Raw genomic sequence first — 19501 nt, 5'->3', positions numbered from 1 at the left:
TGAGTGTGGCAAGTTGTGTTTTTGTGATTAGGATATATATAAATAAGGTAAAGCATGAAGTTAGAGATGCAGTACGTAGAGTTGTATATGTAAGTTTGGCAAAGAATTAAGAATAGGAATCCATCCCACATCGGAGGGTGAAAAAAAGAAAAGTGAAGGTAGTTGTTGGATAAAAAGTGAGGGTAGGGAAACGGAAAAGTCACTTACCTGGACGGAGTCTTTGGGCGATCAAGAAGGTCCATGGCCTAGGTTGGTGATCTCAATTGCACATTACGGAGAGGTGCCTGTCTAAGGTCGGCCCAAGTTGGTTGAACCTACGTCATAATTTGTGTTAGCGGGGGCCTGCGTTCGCGCGGCCCCTACCCATACTCTAGTTTTAAGATTTTATTTCCAAACGGACGTCTTGTCTTTGTTGGTGTATGTGATATATATTATATAAGAGGGAGTTCAAAGCCAAAAAAGAAACCCGTGCGTAATTTCTGTTGATTCAGATTTGGTTAGGCCCATGCATAGTTTCTGTTGACTCAGATTTGGATAGGTTGCATCGATCATAGTCAAGTAACAAATCATCCCCATCATCAAGTGGTTATGAGGATAGGATACATATATACCTGTCTCTCCTTAGAAACCTTAAACCTGAAAATAACAAATAAATAGAATAGGTAACTTGGATTAGAAGCTGGTAAATTAAAAAATTAATGACAAATATCAAGATTTCTTTGTGCTGCTGCGTTGGGTAGTCTCATGGTTTATAATTTATATTAATATTAACATATGGTAGCTATATTAATTAAGCAAATTAAGCGATTGCAGTGAAGCCATTAGTTGAGTCGGTTGCATGCATGTGAGTGGATGAGAAAATAAAATAATAATACCTGGGAAAAGTTAATGAGTCCGACATCGCCTCAAACAAAGCAAACAGAGAATGTTGAGTGGGTTCAAAACGGAAGGCTTTTCGTTTACGGAAATTTCATACCTTTCTCGGCCTTTTGGCTAAGATCAAGTGTAGTATCTGTTCTTATCAGTTTAATATCTGATATGTGGGCCATCGGCCCACTCGATATTAATCTTATTTTTTATGGGGAAAGATCCGTCACAATAGCTTGCTATTGGGGTCTTTGAGTGTCGCCTTGGCGTTGCACTATTGCCTTGGCATGGCGCACCCCTCCAAATCCAAAGTTTAAGCTTAGCTTTTCTAATGCATCCATGCTGGCCACTTCCACGCACTAAAGTTATAAGCACTTAAGGAGAGTTGCAGCAGGTACCATTGACCCTTGTAGTTTACCATGATTAATTAATAATCCAGATGACTTGTACGCTCCATGCCTGAGGTCATCCCACATACCCTGCACCAAAGAAAACTGAGCAAGAACCAATTCAGTTTGTGAGTTAAAGAAAACTATGGTATTAACATCAATAGCAAGAACCAGTTCACTTTTCCAACTGCAGGCTGCCCAAAAATGCTAGATAGAGTTGCCATGCATATCACTGATTGCAGCAATCCATACTATCAAAACCTCACAAAAAATACAAAAAATGATAAAGCAAGTATAAATTCACAAGGGATGCATCATGCATGGGAATCGATTCGTCACCTTCAACGCCAAACTCTTCCATCAGGTTACCATTCGTCCGGTATTCATTCCCCACCCTTGCTATTATCAAAACCACACAATCATTTCACCCATCAACTAAGAAACCAGGATCCCGTTTCGTAAAGTAATGAAGATTTTGTGGCTATTGAGTTCACCAAAATGTCCAAATATGTAAAACCGGGTGTTTAACTGCAAACCCAGCGGAACATATGTCATACAAGGTCCTCATATCAAGTATAGAGCTTCACGACTAAAAATAGAGAATCATTAAAAACGATGGACGATCAAGACAAAATCTTAGTTGTCTCTTTGAGCCTAAGCCTGAGATATAAGATACAAAGTTGAGCAGGTTGTGCCAAGCCTCTGGCATTGCAACAATATTATTGTCGATTATCTAATTATAATTTTCACAAATAATGTCAGAGAACGATTTTGGTAAGTTTTTTCGATTTCAAAGAAAAATTTTCCAAACGATTTCAAACACATTTTTTTCGATTTTGGTAAGTTCAAACATAATTTTTTTCGATTTCAAACACAACTTTTTCGATTTCAAACACAATTTTTTCGACTTTAAACTAAATTTTTGACCAGCACCCTTTCAATTTTGTTAAGTCTTCTTTGTGTTTTTACGAATTTACCCCTGCCCGTGTCACTTCCTCCGAGATTTTCCAATTTATCATAGCTGAACGAGTTCCGCAGAGACCCTTCCTATGGAAATCATGGTCATTTTATGATAGTTGCAATTTTTTGGTCATTTTCTTCAACCACACCTTCTTTTGTGGTCATTTGTTGATTTTCCCTACTTTTTTTTCTCTTAAATTGCCAATAATTTTACCTATAAATATGTTTATACTCCGTTCCTTAAAAACATTTATTTACCCCAACTGTTCTTTTGCTTAATAAATCTACACTATACTGTACATAGGTAAACTCTACAAAAAAGTATTTTCTTTAATGAAAGTGTGTGTGTCCAAAAGCACTACCTACATATCGCACCCCTATACATGCTTGAAAATAACTTTATAAACCATACCAAAAGCCCTAAAAAAATCCCTAGAATAAGTGTAAGTGTCTATAAAATGAATTGGTATGGTCATATAAATTCTATACAACCTTTAAATAAATTGGAATGTGCATATCAAAGCCCCAAACAAAACCCATCGTTTGCCAAAATTTTGCATGGCTTGTAAAATGATGTATAAGCTGTAACATATATGGTCGTACCAAATCCATTAGGTCTTACATATTTTGAATAGGTTTCACATTGTCTTTAAAACACCTTGTAAAGTTGTACCAAAGGTGTTGAGACTCTCTCTCTCTCTCTCTATCTTTTATTTTTTTCAAAAATAATGGTTGTTGCCCATTTTCAAGATTCACACTCTTTTTAGTCGACTTAGGGACCAATTTCAATATTTAAAAACCCTCATAGGATACTGGAAATATTGATCCAAAACAAATTTCTACCTGCAATAACACAAAAATCATTAAATCTAACAATTTCTTCATTTTTCAACATCTTAGCACATCTAGTTACATTCCTCAATAGATTTAGCAATACATTCGAATCAAAAATCGAAAATCTAAATGTTTTCCAATCGATTCTTCTACCATTAGAGACAATATCTCTAACTGATTATTAGTCTCCCTTGATATTTGATCAAAAATTTGGTGATTTACTCTATGTATTAAGCGGCATATTTGTCAAACATTTTTGCACATACAAGGATTATATTAAATTATTAGGATGAAAATTGATCTATTTGGTCTTAAAAAATATATTTTGCATCCATTGGGGCGATAAGGAGTATAATAAGACATACACCATAATCAACATAAACAAAGTTGGTAAAGGTTAGTTTTAAAATGGTTTCAAATACATATGCTTGTTGTCCCATGAGAATTACAAGCTTTCAATAGGTTTGTATAAATTTAACGAATGAAATCATGCTTTGTTCACCTTAGCTAATGCATAATCATTTGATGGCCAGAGTTAAGAGATTTTGCCGGAACTTTTTGGTTTAACCAGCAATAGATGGATTTGGTTGTTTCTGATAGTGATTATTGTATTTTACTGTTTCTAACAATTGTATGGTATTTGTGATGTTGAATACAAAGATATCAAATTATAAGCTTTCTTTCTTTTACCTGAAACTCTAGAACATTATGAAAGGTCGGATTCCTTATATTCTTTCCAACAATATAAGATAAATAAAATAATAACTCTCTATTCTCCTTTTCCCTTTCCATATTTTTCTTTTCGGCCCCTTTCTTTGAACAAAACTCGAGAACACAATGTCAAGGCATATATAGTTTTTAATTATCAGTTTTACTATTAGCAGAAATATAATTGATCCACAGTTTACACATAGAATATCAATTTTCAGCGAAATGGTCGAGTCGTGGTCAAAGATAAGGCGGTTTTATGCCATGGATGCGCACGGGTAGTTGTGTATAACAATACGTACGTGAAAAAGTGTTATCATAAGTGGCAATTTTTGTATAGAGAAAGAAGCATGAAATATTGATTAGAGCAAAGCGTGATTGTACATATAAGCAACATATATATTGCAAAATAAATATTTTGCGTGAAGGGATGATAAAGGAATTGGGTAGATGTAGCTGAGTGTCACTTTTGCAGGCCTTGAAGCACAACATCGTCCAAGGGCATCACCAAGATTTTTTGCATCGTCTTGAGAAGCATGAAGGTGATAGTCTGATATATAATATATTTTGTTTATTTGGTAAAGTAATAGCAGGGATGAAATGCAAGCAAGTATTATATGGGTTGATGATGAGTTGAGATTGAGTGTGGCAAGTTGTGTTTTTGTGATTAGGATATATATAAATAAGGTAAAGCATGAAGTTAGAGATGCAGTACGTAGAGTTGTATATGTAAGTTTGGCAAAGAATTAAGAATAGGAATCCATCCCACATCGGAGGGCGAAAAAAAGAAAAGTGAAGGTAGTTGTTGGATAAAAAGTGAGGGTAGGGGAACGGAAAAGTCACTTACCTGGACGGGGTCTTTGGGCGATCAAGAAGGTCCATGGCCTAGGTTGGTGATCTCCATTGCACATTACGGAGAGGTGCCTGTCTAAGGTCGGCCCAAGTTGGTCGAACCTACGTCATAATTTGTGTTAGCGGGGGCCTGCGTTCGCGCGGCCCCTACCCATACTCTAGTTTTAAGATTATTATAAAAATATATTTCCAAACGGACGTCTTGTCTTTGTTGGTGTATGTGATATATATTATATAAGAGGGAGTTCAAAGCCAAAAAAGAAACCCGTGCGTAATTTCTGTTGATTCAGATTTGGTTAGGCCCATGCATAGTTTCTGTTGACTCAGATTTGGATAGGTTGCATCGATCATAGTCAAGTAACAAATCATCCCCATCATCAAGTGGTTATGAGGATAGGATACATATATACCTGTCTCTCCTTAGAAACCTTAAACCTGAAAATAACAAATAAATAGAATAGGTAACTTGGATTAGAAGCTGGTAAATTAAAAAATTAATGACAAATATCAAGATTTCTTTGTGCTGCTGCGTTGGGTAGTCTCATGGTTTATAATTTATATTAATATTAACATATGGTAGCTATATTAATTAAGCAAATTAAGCGATTGCAGTGAAGCCATTAGTTGAGTCGGTTGCATGCATGTGAGTGGATGAGAAAATAAAATAATAATACCTGGGCAAAGTTAATGAGTCCCACATCGCCTCAAACAAAGCAAACAGAGAATGTTGAGTGGGTTCAAAACGGAAGGCTTTTCGTTTACGGAAATTTCATACCTTTCTCGGCCTTTTGGCTACGATCAAGTGTAGTATCTGTTCTTATCAGTTTAATATCTGATATGTGCGCCATCGGCCCACTCGATATTAATCTTAATTTTTATGGGGAAAGATCCGTCACAATAGCTTGCTATTGGGGTCTTTGAGTGTCGCCTTGGCGTTGCACTATTGCCTTGGCATGGCGCACCCCTCCAAATCCAAAGTTTAAGCTTAGCTTTTCTAATGCATCCATGCTGGCCACTTCCACGCACTAAAGTTATAAGCACTTAAGGAGAGTTGCAGCAGGTACCATTGACCCTTGTAGTTTACCATGATTAATTAATAATCCAGATGACTTGTACGCTCCATGCCTGACGTCATCCCACATACCCTGCACCAAAGAAAACTGAGCAAGAACCAATTCAGTTTGTGAGTTAAAGAAAACTATGGTATTAACATCAATAGCAAGAACCAGTTCACTTTTCCAACTGCAGGCTGCCCAAAAATGCTAGATAGAGTTGCCATGCATATCACTGATTGCAGCAATCCATACTATCAAAACCTCACAAAAAATACAAAAAATGATAAAACAAGTATAAATTCACAAGGGATGCATCATGCATGGGAATCGATTCGTCACCTTCAACGCCAAACTCTTCCATCAGGTTACCATTCGTCCGGTATTCATTCCCCACCCTTGCTATTATCAAAACCACACAATCATTTCACCCATCAACTAAGAAACCAGGATCCCGTTTCGTAAAGTAATGAAGATTTTGTGGCTATTGAGTTCACCAAAATGTCCAAATATGTAAAACCGGGTGTTTAACTGCAAACCCAGCGGAACATATGTCATACAAGGTCCTCATATCAAGTATAGAGCTTCACGACTAAAAATAGAGAATCATTAAAAACGATGGACGATCAAGACAAAATCTTAGTTGTCTCTTTGAGCCTAAGCCTGAGATATAAGATACAAAGTTGAGCAGGTTGTGCCAAGCCTCTGGCATTGCAACTATATTATTGTCGATTATCTAATTATAATTTTCACAAATAATGCCAGAGAACGATTTTGGTAAGTTTTTTCGATTTCAAAGAAAAATTTTCCAAACGATTTCAAACACATTTTTTTCGATTTTGGTAAGTTCAAACATAATTTTTTTCGATTTCAAACACAACTTTTTCGATTTCAAACACAATTTTTTCGACTTTAAACTAAATTTTTGACCAGCACCCTTTCAATTTTGTTAAGTCTTCTTTGTGTTTTTACGAATTTACCCCTGCCCGTGTCACTTCCTCCGAGATTTTCCAATTTATCATAGCTGAACGAGTTCCGCAGAGACCCTTCCTATGGAAATCATGGTCATTTTATGATAGTTGCAATTTTTTGGTCATTTTCTTCAACCACACCTTCTTTTGTGGTCATTTGTTGATTTTCCCTACTTTTTTTTCTCTTAAATTGCCAATAATTTTACCTATAAATATGTTTATACTCCGTTCCTTAAAAACATTTATTTACCCCAACTGTTCTTTTGCTTAATAAATCTACACTATACTGTACATAGGTAAACTTTACAAAAAAGTATTTTCTTTAATGAAAGTGTGTGTGTCCAAAAGCACTACCTACATATCGCACCCCTATACATGCTTGAAAATAACTTTATAAACCATACCAAAAGCCCTAAAAAAATCCCTAGAATAAGTCTAAGTGTCTATAAAATGAATTGGTATGGTCATATAAATTCTATACAACCTTTAAATAAATTGGAATGTGCATATCATAGCCCCAAACAAAACCCATCGTTTGCTAAAATTTTGCATGGCTTGTAAAATGATGTATAAGCTGTAACATATATGGTCGTACCAAATCCATTAGGTCTTACATATTTTGAATAGGTTTCACATTGTCTTTAAAACACCTTGTAAAGTTGTACCAAAGGTGTTGAGACTCTCTCTCTCTCTCTCTATCTTTTATTTTTTTCAAAAATAATGGTTGTTGCCCATTTTCAAGATTCACACTCTTTTTAGTCGACTTAGGGACCAATTTCAATATTTAAGAACCCTCATAGGATACTGGAAATATTGATCCAAAACAAATTTCTACCTGCAATAACACAAAAATCATTAAATCTAACAATTTCTTCATTTTTCAACATCTTAGCACATCTAGTTACATTCCTCAATAGATTTAGCAATACATTCGAATCAAAAATCGAAAATCTAAATGTTTTCCAATCGATTCTTCTACCATTAGAGACAATATCTCTAACTGATTATTAGTCTCCCTTGATATTTGATCCAAAATTTGGTGATTTACTCTATGTATTAAGCGGCATATTTGTCAAACATTTTTGCACATACAAGGATTATATTAAATTATTAGGATGAAAATTGATCTATTTGGTCTTAAAAAATATATTTTGCATCCATTGGGGCGATAAGGAGTATAATAAGACATACACCATAATCAACATCAACAAAGTTGGTAAAGGTTAGTTTTAAAATGGTTTCAAATACATATGCTTGTTGTCCCATGAGAATTACAAGCTTTCAATAGGTTTGTATAAATTTAACGAATGAAATCATGCTTTGTTCACCTTAGCTAATGCATAATCATTTGATGGCCAGAGTTAAGAGATTTTGCCGGAACTTTTTGGTTTAACCAGCAATAGATGGATTTGGTTGTTTCTGATAGTGATTATTGTATTTTACTGTTTCTAACAATTGTATGGTATTTGTGATGTTGAATACAAAGTTATCAAATTATAAGCTTTCTTTCTTTTACCTGAAACTCTAGAACATTATGAAAGGTCGGATTCCTTATATTCTTTCCAACAATATAAGATAAATAAAATAATAACTCTCTATTCTCCTTTTCCCTTTCCATATTTTTCTTTTCGGCCCCTTTCTTTGAACAAAACTCGAGAACACAATGTCAAGGCATATATAGTTTTTAATTATCAGTTTTACTATAAGCAGAAATATAATTGATCCACAGTTTACACATAGAATATCAATTTTCAGCGAAATGGTCGAGTCGTGGTCAAAGATAAGGCGGTTTTATGCCATGGATGCGCACGGGTAGTTGTGTATAACAATACGTACGTGAAAAAGTGTTATCATAAGTGGCAATTTTTGTATAGAGAAAGAAGCATCAAATATTGATTAGAGCAAAGCGTGATTGTACATATAAGCAACATATATATTGCAAAATAAATATTTTGTGTGAAGGGATGATAAAGGAATTGGGTAGATGTAGCTGAGTGTCACTTTTGCAGGCCTTGAAGCACAACATCGTCCAAGGGCATCACCAAGATTTTTTGCATCGTCTTGAGAAGCATGAAGGTGATAGTCTGATATATAATATATTTTGTTTATTTGGTAAAGTAATAGCAGGGATGAAATGCAAGCAAGTATTATATGGGTTGATGATGAGTTGAGATTGAGTGTGGCAAGTTGTGTTTTTGTGATTAGGATATATATAAATAAGGTAAAGCATGAAGTTAGAGATGCAGTACGTAGAGTTGTATATGTAAGTTTGGCAAAGAATTAAGAATAGGAATCCATCCCACATCGGAGGGCGAAAAAAAGAAAAGTGAAGGTAGTTGTTGGATAAAAAGTGAGGGTAGGGGAACGGAAAAGTCACTTACCTGGACGGGGTCTTTGGGCGATCAAGAAGGTCCATGGCCTAGGTTGGTGATCTCCATTGCACATTACGGAGAGGTGCCTGTCTAAGGTCGGCCCAAGTTGGTCGAACCTACGTCATGATTTGTGTTAGCGGGGGCCTGCGTTCGCGCGGCCCCTACCCATACTCTAGTTTTAAGATTATTATAAATATATATTTCCAAACGGACGTCTTGTCTTTGTTGGTGTATGTGATATATATTATATAAGAGGGAGTTCAAAGCCAAAAAAGAAACCCGTGCGTAATTTCTGTTGATTCAGATTTGGTTAGGCCCATGCATAGTTTCTGTTGACTCAGATTTGGATAGGTTGCATCGATCATAGTCAAGTAACAAATCATCCCCATCATCAAGTGGTTATGAGGATAGGATACATATATACCTGTCTCTCCTTAGAAACCTTAAACCTGAAAATAACAAATAAATAGAATAGGTAACTTGGATTAGAAGCTGGTAAATTAAAAAATTAATGACAAATATCAAGATTTCTTTGTGCTGCTGCGTTGGGTAGTCTCATGGTTTATAATTTATATTAATATTAACATATGGTAGCTATATTAATTAAGCAAATTAAGCGATTGCAGTGAAGCCATTAGTTGAGTCGGTTGCATGCATGTGAGTGGATGAGAAAATAAAATAATAATACCTGGGCAAAGTTAATGAGTCCCACATCGCCTCAAACAAAGCAAACAGAGAATGTTGAGTGGGTTCAAAACGGAAGGCTTTTCGTTTACGGAAATTTCATACCTTTCTCGGCCTTTTGGCTAAGATCAAGTGTAGTATCTGTTCTTATCAGTTTAATATCTGATATGTGCGCCATCGGCCCACTCGATATTAATCTTATTTTTTATGGGGAAAGATCCGTCACAATAGCTTGCTATTGGGGTCTTTGAGTGTCGCCTTGGCGTTGCACTATTGCCTTGGCATGGCGCACCCCTCCAAATCCAAAGTTTAAGCTTAGCTTTTCTAATGCATCCATGCTTGCCACTTCCACGCACTAAAGTTATAAGCACTTAAGGAGAGTTGCAGCAGGTACCATTGACCCTTGTAGTTTACCATGATTAATTAATAATCCAGATGACTTGTACGCTCCATGCCTGAGGTCATCCCACATACCCTGCACCAAAGAAAACTGAGCAAGAGCCAATTCAGTTTGTGAGTTAAAGAAAACTATGGTATTAACATCAATAGCAAGAACCAGTTCACTTTTCCAACTGCAGGCTGCCCAAAAATGCTAGATAGAGTTGCCATGCATATCACTGATTGCAGCAATCCATACTATCAAAACCTCACAAAAAATACAAAAAATGATAAAACAAGTATAAATTCACAAGGGATGCATCATGCATGGGAATCGATTCGTCACCTTCAACGCCAAACTCTTCCATCAGGTTACCATTCGTCCGGTATTCATTCCCCACCCTTGCTATTATCAAAACCACACAATCATTTCACCTATCAACTAAGAAACCAGGATCCCGTTTCGTAAAGTAATGAAGATTTTGTGGCTATTGAGTTCACCAAAATGTCCAAATATGTAAAACCGGGAGTTTAACTGCAAACCCAGCGGAACATATGTCATACAAGGTCCTCATATCAAGTATAGAGCTTCACGACTAAAAATAGAGAATCATTAAAAACGATGGACGATCAAGACAAAATCTTAGTTGTCTCTTTGAGCCTAAGCCTGAGATATAAGATACAAAGTTGAGCAGGTTGTGCCAAGCCTCTGGCATTGCAACTATATTATTGTCGATTATCTAATTATAATTTTCACAAATAATGCCAGAGAACGATTTTGGTAAGTTTTTTCGATTTCAAAGAAAAATTTTCCAAACGATTTCAAACACATTTTTTTCGATTTTGGTAAGTTCAAACATAATTTTTTTCGATTTCAAACACAATTTTTTCGACTTTAAACTAAATTTTTGACCGGCACCCTTTCAATTTTGTTAAGTCTTCTTTGTGTTTTTACGAATTTACCCCTGCCCGTGTCACTTCCTCCGAGATTTTCCAATTTATCATAGCTGAACGAGTTCCGCAGAGACCCTTCCTATGGAAATCATGGTCATTTTATGATAGTTGCAATTTTTTGGTCATTTTCTTCAACCACACCTTCTTTTGTGGTCATTTGTTGATTTTCCCTACTTTTTTTTCTCTTAAATTGCCAATAATTTTACCTATAAATATGTTTATACTCCGTTCCTTAAAAACATTTATTTACCCCAACTGTTCTTTTGCTTAATAAATCTACACTATACTGTACATAGGTAAACTCTACAAAAAAGTATTTTCTTTAATGAAAGTGTGTGTGTCCAAAAGCACTACCTACATATCGCACCCCTATACATGCTTGAAAATAACTTTATAAACCATACCAAAAGCCCTAAAAAAATCCCTAGAATAAGTGTAAGTGTCTATAAAATGAATTGGTATGGTCATATAAATTCTATACAACCTTTAAATAAATTGGAATGTGCATATCAAAGCCCCAAACAAAACCCATCGTTTGCCAAAATTTTGCATGGCTTGTAAAATGATGTATAAGCTGTAACATATATGGTCGTACCAAATCCATTAGGTCTTACATATTTTGAATAGGTTTCACATTGTCTTTAAAACACCTTGTAAAGTTGTACCAAAGGTGTTGAGACTCTCTCTCTCTCTCTCTCTATCTTTTATTTTTTTCAAAAATAATGGTTGTTGCCCATTTTCAAGATTCACACTCTTTTTAGTCGACTTAGGGACCAATTTCAATATTTAAGAACCCTCATAGGATACTGGAAATATTGATCCAAAACAAATTTCTACCTGCAATAACACAAAAATCATTAAATCTAACAATTTCTTCATTTTTCAACATCTTAGCACATCTAGTTACATTCCTCAATAGATTTAGCAATACATTCGAATCAAAAATCGAAAATCTAAATGTTTTCCAATCGATTCTTCTACCATTAGAGACAATATCTCTAACTGATTATTAGTCTCCCTTGATATTTGATCAAAAATTTGGTGATTTACTCTATGTATTAAACGGCATATTTGTCAAACATTTTTGCACATACAAGGATTATATTAAATTATTAGGATGAAAATTGATCTATTTGGTCTTAAAAAATATATTTTGCATCCATTGGGGCGATAAGGAGTATAATAAGACATACACCATAATCAACATCAACAAAGTTGGTAAAGGTTAGTTTTAAAATGGTTTCAAATACATATGCTTGTTGTCCCATGAGAATTACAAGCTTTCAATAGGTTTGTATAAATTTAACGAATGAAATCATGCTTTGTTCACCTTAGCTAATGCATAATCATTTGATGGCCAGAGTTAAGAGATTTTGCCGGAACTTTTTGGTTTAACCAGCAATAGATGGATTTGGTTGTTTCTGATAGTGATTATTGTATTTTACTGTTTCTAACAATTGTATGGTATTTGTGATGTTGAATACAAAGATATCAAATTATAAGCTTTCTTTCTTTTACCTGAAACTCTAGAACATTATGAAAGGTCGGATTCCTTATATTCTTTCCAAAAATATAAGATAAATAAAATAATAACTCTCTATTCTCCTTTTCCCTTTCCATATTTTTCTTTTCGGCCCCTTTCTTTGAACAAAACTCGAGAACACAATGTCAAGGCATATATAGTTTTTAATTATCAGTTTTACTATTAGCAGAAATATAATTGATCCACAGTTTACACATAGAATATCAATTTTCAGCGAAATGGTCGAGTCGTGGTCAAAGATAAGGCGGTTTTATGCCATGGATGCGCACGGGTAGTTGTGTATAACAATACGTACGTGAAAAAGTGTTATCATAAGTGGCAATTTTTGTATAGAGAAAGAAGCATGAAATATTGATTAGAGCAAAGCGTGATTGTACATATCAGCAACATATATATTGCAAAATAAATATTTTGCGTGAAGGGATGATAAAGGAATTGGGTAGATGTAGCTGAGTGTCACTTTTGCAGGCCTTGAAGCACAACATCGTCCAAGGGCATCACCAAGATTTTTTGCATCGTCTTGAGAAGCATGAAGGTGATAGTCTGATATATAATATATTTTGTTTATTTGGTAAAGTAATAGCAGGGATGAAATGCAAGCAAGTATTATATGGGTTGATGATGAGTTGAGATTGAGTGTGGCAAGTTGTGTTTTTGTGATTAGGATATATATAAATAAGGTAAAGCATGAAGTTAGAGATGCAGTACGTAGAGTTGTATATGTAAGTTTGGCAAAGAATTAAGAATAGGAATCCATCCCACATCGGAGGGCGAAAAAAAGAAAAGTGAAGGTAGTTGTTGGATAAAAAGTGAGGGTAGGGGAACGGAAAAGTCACTTACCTGGACGGGGTCTTTGGGCGATCAAGAAGGTCCATGGCCTAGGTTGGTGATCTCCATTGCACATTACGGAGAGGTGCCTGTCTAAGGTAGGCCCAAGTTGGTCGAACCTACGTCATAATTTGTGTTAGCGGGGGCCTGCGTTCGCGCGGCCCCTACCCATACTCTAGTTTTAAGATTATTATAAATATATATTTCCAAACGGACGTCTTGTCTTTGTTGGTGTATGTGATATATATTATATAAGAGGGAGTTCAAAGCCAAAAAAGAAACCCGTGCGTAATTTCTGTTGATTCAGATTTGGTTAGGCCCATGCATAGTTTCTGTTGACTCAGATTTGGATAGGTTGCATCGATCATAGTCAAGTAACAAATCATCCCCATCATCAAGTGGTTATGAGGATAGGATACATATATACCTGTCTCTCCTTAGAAACCTTAAACCTGAAAATAACAAATAAATAGAATAGGTAACTTGGATTAGAAGCTGGTAAATTAAAAAATTAATGACAAATATCAAGATTTCTTTGTGCTGCTGCGTTGGGTAGTCTCATGGTTTATAATTTATATTAATATTAACATATGGTAGCTATATTAATTAAGCAAATTAAGCGATTGCAGTGAAGCCATTAGTTGAGTCGGTTGCATGCATGTGAGTGGATGAGAAAATAAAATAATAATACCTGGGCAAAGTTAATGAGTCCCACATCGCCTCAAACAAAGCAAACAGAGAATGTTGAGTGGGTTCAAAACGGAAGGCTTTTCGTTTACGGAAATTTCATACCTTTCTCGGCCTTTTGGCTAAGATCAAGTGTAGTATCTGTTCTTATCAGTTTAATATCTGATATGTGGGCCATCGGCCCACTCGATATTAATCTTATTTTTTATGGGGAAAGATCCGTCACAATAGCTTGCTATTGGGGTCTTTGAGTGTCGCCTTGGCGTTGCACTATTGCCTTGGCATGGCGCACCCCTCCAAATCCAAAGTTTAAGCTTAGCTTTTCTAATGCATCCATGCTGGCCACTTCCACGCACTAAAGTTATAAGCACTTAAGGAGAGTTGCAGCAGGTACCATTGACCCTTGTAGTTTACCATGATTAATTAATAATCCAGATGACTTGTACGCTCCATGCCTGAGGTCATCCCACATACCCTGCACCAAAGAAAACTGAGCAAGAACCAATTCAGTTTGTGAGTTAAAGAAAACTATGGTATTAACATCAATAGCAAGAACCAGTTCACTTTTCCAACTGCAGGCTGCCCAAAAATGCTAGATAGAGTTGCCATGCATATCACTGATTGCAGCAATCCATACTATCAAAACCTCACAAAAAATACAAAAAATGATAAAACAAGTATAAATTCACAAGGGATGCATCATGCATGGGAATCGATTCGTCACCTTCAACGCCAAACTCTTCCATCAGGTTACCATTCGTCCGGTATTCATTCCCCACCCTTGCTATTATCAAAACCACACAATCATTTCACCCATCAACTAAGAAACCAGGATCCCGTTTCGTAAAGTAATGAAGATTTTGTGGCTATTGAGTTCACCAAAATGTCCAAATATGTAAAACCGGGTGTTTAACTGCAAACCCAGCGGAACATATGTCATACAAGGTCCTCATATCAAGTATAGAGCTTCACGACTAAAAATAGAGAATCATTAAAAACGATGGACGATCAAGACAAAATCTTAGTTGTCTCTTTGAGCCTAAGCCTGAGATATAAGATACAAAGTTGAGCAGGTTGTGCCAAGCCTCTGGCATTGCAACTATATTATTGTCGATTATCTAATTATAATTTTCACAAATAATGCCAGAGAACGATTTTGGTAAGTTTTTTCGATTTCAAACAAAAATTTTCCAAACGATTTCAAACACATTTTTTTCGATTTTGGTAAGTTCAAACATAATTTTTTTTCGATTTCAAACACAACTTTTTCGATTTCAAACACAATTTTTTCGACTTTAAACTAATTTTTTGACCAGCACCCTTTCAATTTTGTTAAGTCTTCTTTGTGTTTTTACGAATTTACCCCTGCCCATGTCACTTCCTCCGAGATTTTCCAATTTATCATAGCTGAACGAGTTCCGCAGAGACCCTTCCTATGGAAATCATGGTCATTTTATGATAGTTGCAACTTTTTGGTCATTTTCTTCAACCACACCTTCTTTTGTGGTCATTTGTTGATTTTCCCTACTTTTTTTTCTCTTAAATTGCAAATAATTTTACCTATAAATATGTTTATACTCCGTTCCTTAAAAACATTTATTTACCCCAACTGTTCTTTAGCTTAATAAATCTACACTATACTGTACATAGGTAAACTCTACAAAAAAGTATTTTCTTTAATGAAAGTGTGTGTCCAAAAGCACTACCTACATATCGCACCCCTATACATGCTTGAAAATAACTTTATAAACCATACCAAAAGCCCTAAAAAAATCCCTAGAATAAGTGTAAGTGTCTATAAAATGAATTGGTATGGTCATATAAATTCTATACAACCTTTAAATAAATTGGAATGTGCATATCAAAGCACAAACAAAACCCATCGTTTGCCAAAATTTTGCATGGCTTGTAAAATGATGTATAAGCTGTAACATATATGGTCGTACCAAATCCATTAGGTCTTACATATTTTGAATAGGTTTCACATTGTCTTTAAAACACCTTGTAAAGTTGTACCAAAGGTGTTGAGACTCTCTCTCTCTCTCTCTCTATCTTTTCTTTTTTTCAAAAATAATGGTTGTTGCCCATTTTCAAGATTCACACTCTTTTTAGTCGACTTAGGGACCAATTTCAATATTTAAGAACCCTCATAGGATACTGGAAATATTGATCCAAAACAAATTTCTACCCGCAATAACACAAAAATCATTAAATCTAACAATTTCTTCATTTTTCAACATCTTAGCACATCTAGTTACATTCCTCAATAGATTTAGCAATACATTCGAATCAAAAATCGAAAATCTAAATGTTTTCCAATCGATTCTTCTACCATTAGAGACAATATCTCTAACTGATTATCAGTCTCCCTAGATATTTGATCCAAAATTTGGTGATTTACTCTATGTATTAAACGGCATATTTGTCAAACATTTTTGCACATACAAGGATTATATTAAATTATTAGGATGAAAATTGATCTATTTGGTCTTAAAAAATATATTTTGCATCCATTGGGGGCGATAAGGAGTATAATAAGACATACACCATACTCAACATCAACAAAGTTGGTAAAGGTTAGTTTTAAAATGGTTTCAAATACATATGCTTGTTGTCCCATGAGAATTACAAGCTTTCAATAGGTTTGGATAAATTTAACGAATGAAATCATGCTTTGTTCACCTTAGCTAATGCATAATCATTTGATGGCAGAGTTAAGAGATTTTGCCGGAACGTTTTGGTTTAGCCAGCAATAGATGGATTTGGTTGTTTCTGATAGTGATTATTGTATTTTACTGTTTCTAACAATTGTATGGTATTTGTGATGTTGAATACAAAGTTATCAAATTATAAGCTTTCTTTCTTTTACCTGAAACTCTAGAACATTATGAAAGGTCGGATTCCTTATATTCTTTCCAACAATATAAGATAAATAAAATAATAACTCTCTATTCTCCTTTTCCCTTTCCATATTTTTCTTTTCGGCCCCTTTCTTTGAACAAAACTCGAGAACACAATGTCAAGGCATATATAGTTTTTAATTATCAGTTTTACTATTAGCAGAAATATAACTGATCCACAGTTTACACATGGAATATCAATTTTCAGCGAAATGGTCGAGTCGTGGTCAAAGATAAGGCGGTTTTATGCCATGGATGCGCACGGGTAGTTGTGTATAACAATACGTACGCGAAAAAGTGTTATCATAAGTGGCAATTTTTGTATAGAGAAAGAAGCATCAAATATTGATTAGAGCAAAGCGTGATTGTACATATAAGCAACATATATATTGCAAAATAAATATTTTGCGTGAAGGGACGATAAAGGAATTGGGTAGATGTAGCTGAGTGTCACTTTTGCAGGCCTTGAAGCACAACATCGTCCAAGGGCATCACCAAGATTTTTTGCATCGTCTTGAGAAGCATGGAGGTGATAGTCTGATATATAATATATTTTGTTTATTTGGTAAAGTAATAGCAGGGATGAAATGCAAGCAAATATTATATGGGTTGATGATGAGTTGAGATTGAGTGTGGCAAGTTGTGTTTTTGTGATTAGGATATATATAAATAAGGTAAAGCATGAAGTTAGAGATGCAGTACGTAGAGTTGTATATGTAAGTTTGGCAAAGAATTAAGAATAGGAATCCATCCCACATCGGAGGGTGAAAAAAAGAAAAGTGAAGGTAGTTGTTGGATAAAAAGTGAGGGTAGGGAAACGGAAAAGTCACTTACCTGGACGGAGTCTTTGGGCGATCAAGAAGGTCCATGGCCTAGGTTGGTGATCTCAATTGCACATTACGGAGAGGTGCCTGTCTAAGGTCGGCCCAAGTTGGTTGAACCTACGTCATAATTTGTGTTAGCGGGGGCCTGCGTTCGCGCGGCCCCTACCCATACTCAAGTTTTAAGATTATATTTCCAAACGGACGTCTTGTCTTTGTTGGTGTATGTGATATATATTATATAAGAGGGAGTTCAAAGCCAAAAAAGAAACCCGTGCGTAATTTCTGTTGATTCAGATTTGGTTAGGCCCATGCATAGTTTCTGTTGACTCAGATTTGGATAGGTTGCATCGATCATAGTCAAGTAACAAATCATCCCCATCATCAAGTGGTTATGAGGATAGGATACATATATACCTGTCTCTCCTTAGAAACCTTAAACCTGAAAATAACAAATAAATAGAATAGGTAACTTGGATTAGAAGCTGGTAAATTAAAAAATTAATGACAAATATCAAGATTTCTTTGTGCTGCTGCGTTGGGTAGTCTCATGGTTTATAATTTATATTAATATTAACATATGGTAGCTATATTAATTAAGCAAATTAAGCGATTGCAGTGAAGCCATTAGTTGAGTCGGTTGCATGCATGTGAGTGGATGAGAAAATAAAATAATAATACCTGGGAAAAGTTAATGAGTCCGACATCGCCTCAAACAAAGCAAACAGAGAATGTTGAGTGGGTTCAAAACGGAAGGCTTTTCGTTTACGGAAATTTCATACCTTTCTCGGCCTTTTGGCTAAGATCAAGTGTAGTATCTGTTCTTATCAGTTTAATATCTGATATGTGGGCCATCGGCCCACTCGATATTAATCTTATTTTTTATGGGGAAAGATCCGTCACAATAGCTTGCTATTGGGGTCTTTGAGTGTCGCCTTGGCGTTGCACTATTGCCTTGGCATGGCGCACCCCTCCAAATCCAAAGTTTAAGCTTAGCTTTTCTAATGCATCCATGCTGGCCACTTCCACGCACTAAAGTTATAAGCACTTAAGGAGAGTTGCAGCAGGTACCATTGACCCTTGTAGTTTACCATGATTAATTAATAATCCAGATGACTTGTACGCTCCATGCCTGAGGTCATCCCACATACCCTGCACCAAAGAAAACTGAGCAAGAACCAATTCAGTTTGTGAGTTAAAGAAAACTATGGTATTAACATCAATAGCAAGAACCAGTTCACTTTTCCAACTGCAGGCTGCCCAAAAATGCTAGATAGAGTTGCCATGCATATCACTGATTGCAGCAATCCATACTATCAAAACCTCACAAAAAATACAAAAAATGATAAAGCAAGTATAAATTCACAAGGGATGCATCATGCATGGGAATCGATTCGTCACCTTCAACGCCAAACTCTTCCATCAGGTTACCATTCGTCCGGTATTCATTCCCCACCCTTGCTATTATCAAAACCACACAATCATTTCACCCATCAACTAAGAAACCAGGATCCCGTTTCGTAAAGTAATGAAGATTTTGTGGCTATTGAGTTCACCAAAATGTCCAAATATGTAAAACCGGGTGTTTAACTGCAAACCCAGCGGAACATATGTCATACAAGGTCCTCATATCAAGTATAGAGCTTCACGACTAAAAATAGAGAATCATTAAAAACGATGGACGATCAAGACAAAATCTTA

At 35.5% G+C, this 19501-nt stretch overlaps 10 non-coding genes across 10 annotated transcripts; all 10 read left to right on the top strand.

The window, feature by feature from the left end:
- The first annotated feature begins 199 nt into the window (after window positions 1–199).
- Window positions 200–363, top strand: LOC145110641 (U1 spliceosomal RNA). The gene has a single exon (XR_013710005.1). It is a non-coding gene; the product is annotated as a U1 spliceosomal RNA (small nuclear RNA).
- A 609-nt stretch (window positions 364–972) lies between these two features.
- LOC145110678 (U2 spliceosomal RNA) lies at window positions 973–1168 on the top strand. Its single transcript, XR_013710041.1, has one exon. It is a non-coding gene; the product is annotated as a U2 spliceosomal RNA (small nuclear RNA).
- A 3429-nt stretch (window positions 1169–4597) lies between these two features.
- Window positions 4598–4761, top strand: LOC145110587 (U1 spliceosomal RNA). Its single transcript, XR_013709955.1, has one exon. It is a non-coding gene; the product is annotated as a U1 spliceosomal RNA (small nuclear RNA).
- Window positions 4762–5381: 620 nt separating this feature from the next.
- Window positions 5382–5577, top strand: LOC145110015 (U2 spliceosomal RNA). Its single transcript, XR_013709411.1, has one exon. It is a non-coding gene; the product is annotated as a U2 spliceosomal RNA (small nuclear RNA).
- Window positions 5578–9006: 3429 nt separating this feature from the next.
- On the top strand, window positions 9007–9170 carry LOC145110622 (U1 spliceosomal RNA). The gene has a single exon (XR_013709988.1). It is a non-coding gene; the product is annotated as a U1 spliceosomal RNA (small nuclear RNA).
- A 620-nt stretch (window positions 9171–9790) lies between these two features.
- On the top strand, window positions 9791–9986 carry LOC145109998 (U2 spliceosomal RNA). Its single transcript, XR_013709391.1, has one exon. It is a non-coding gene; the product is annotated as a U2 spliceosomal RNA (small nuclear RNA).
- Window positions 9987–13396: 3410 nt separating this feature from the next.
- LOC145110619 (U1 spliceosomal RNA) lies at window positions 13397–13560 on the top strand. Its single transcript, XR_013709985.1, has one exon. It is a non-coding gene; the product is annotated as a U1 spliceosomal RNA (small nuclear RNA).
- Window positions 13561–14180: 620 nt separating this feature from the next.
- On the top strand, window positions 14181–14376 carry LOC145110677 (U2 spliceosomal RNA). Its single transcript, XR_013710040.1, has one exon. It is a non-coding gene; the product is annotated as a U2 spliceosomal RNA (small nuclear RNA).
- Window positions 14377–17805: 3429 nt separating this feature from the next.
- Window positions 17806–17969, top strand: LOC145110640 (U1 spliceosomal RNA). Its single transcript, XR_013710004.1, has one exon. It is a non-coding gene; the product is annotated as a U1 spliceosomal RNA (small nuclear RNA).
- Window positions 17970–18578: 609 nt separating this feature from the next.
- Window positions 18579–18774, top strand: LOC145110676 (U2 spliceosomal RNA). Its single transcript, XR_013710039.1, has one exon. It is a non-coding gene; the product is annotated as a U2 spliceosomal RNA (small nuclear RNA).
- The last annotated feature ends 727 nt before the right edge of the window (window positions 18775–19501 follow it).

Source organism: Lactuca virosa, chromosome 4, assembly GCF_052849685.1.
Source record: "Lactuca virosa cultivar CGN04683 chromosome 4, Lactuca_virosa_CGN04683_v6, whole genome shotgun sequence".
In the NCBI taxonomy this organism is placed as follows: domain Eukaryota; kingdom Viridiplantae; phylum Streptophyta; class Magnoliopsida; order Asterales; family Asteraceae; genus Lactuca; species Lactuca virosa.
This window is presented reverse-complemented; position numbering and strand designations above follow the sequence as displayed.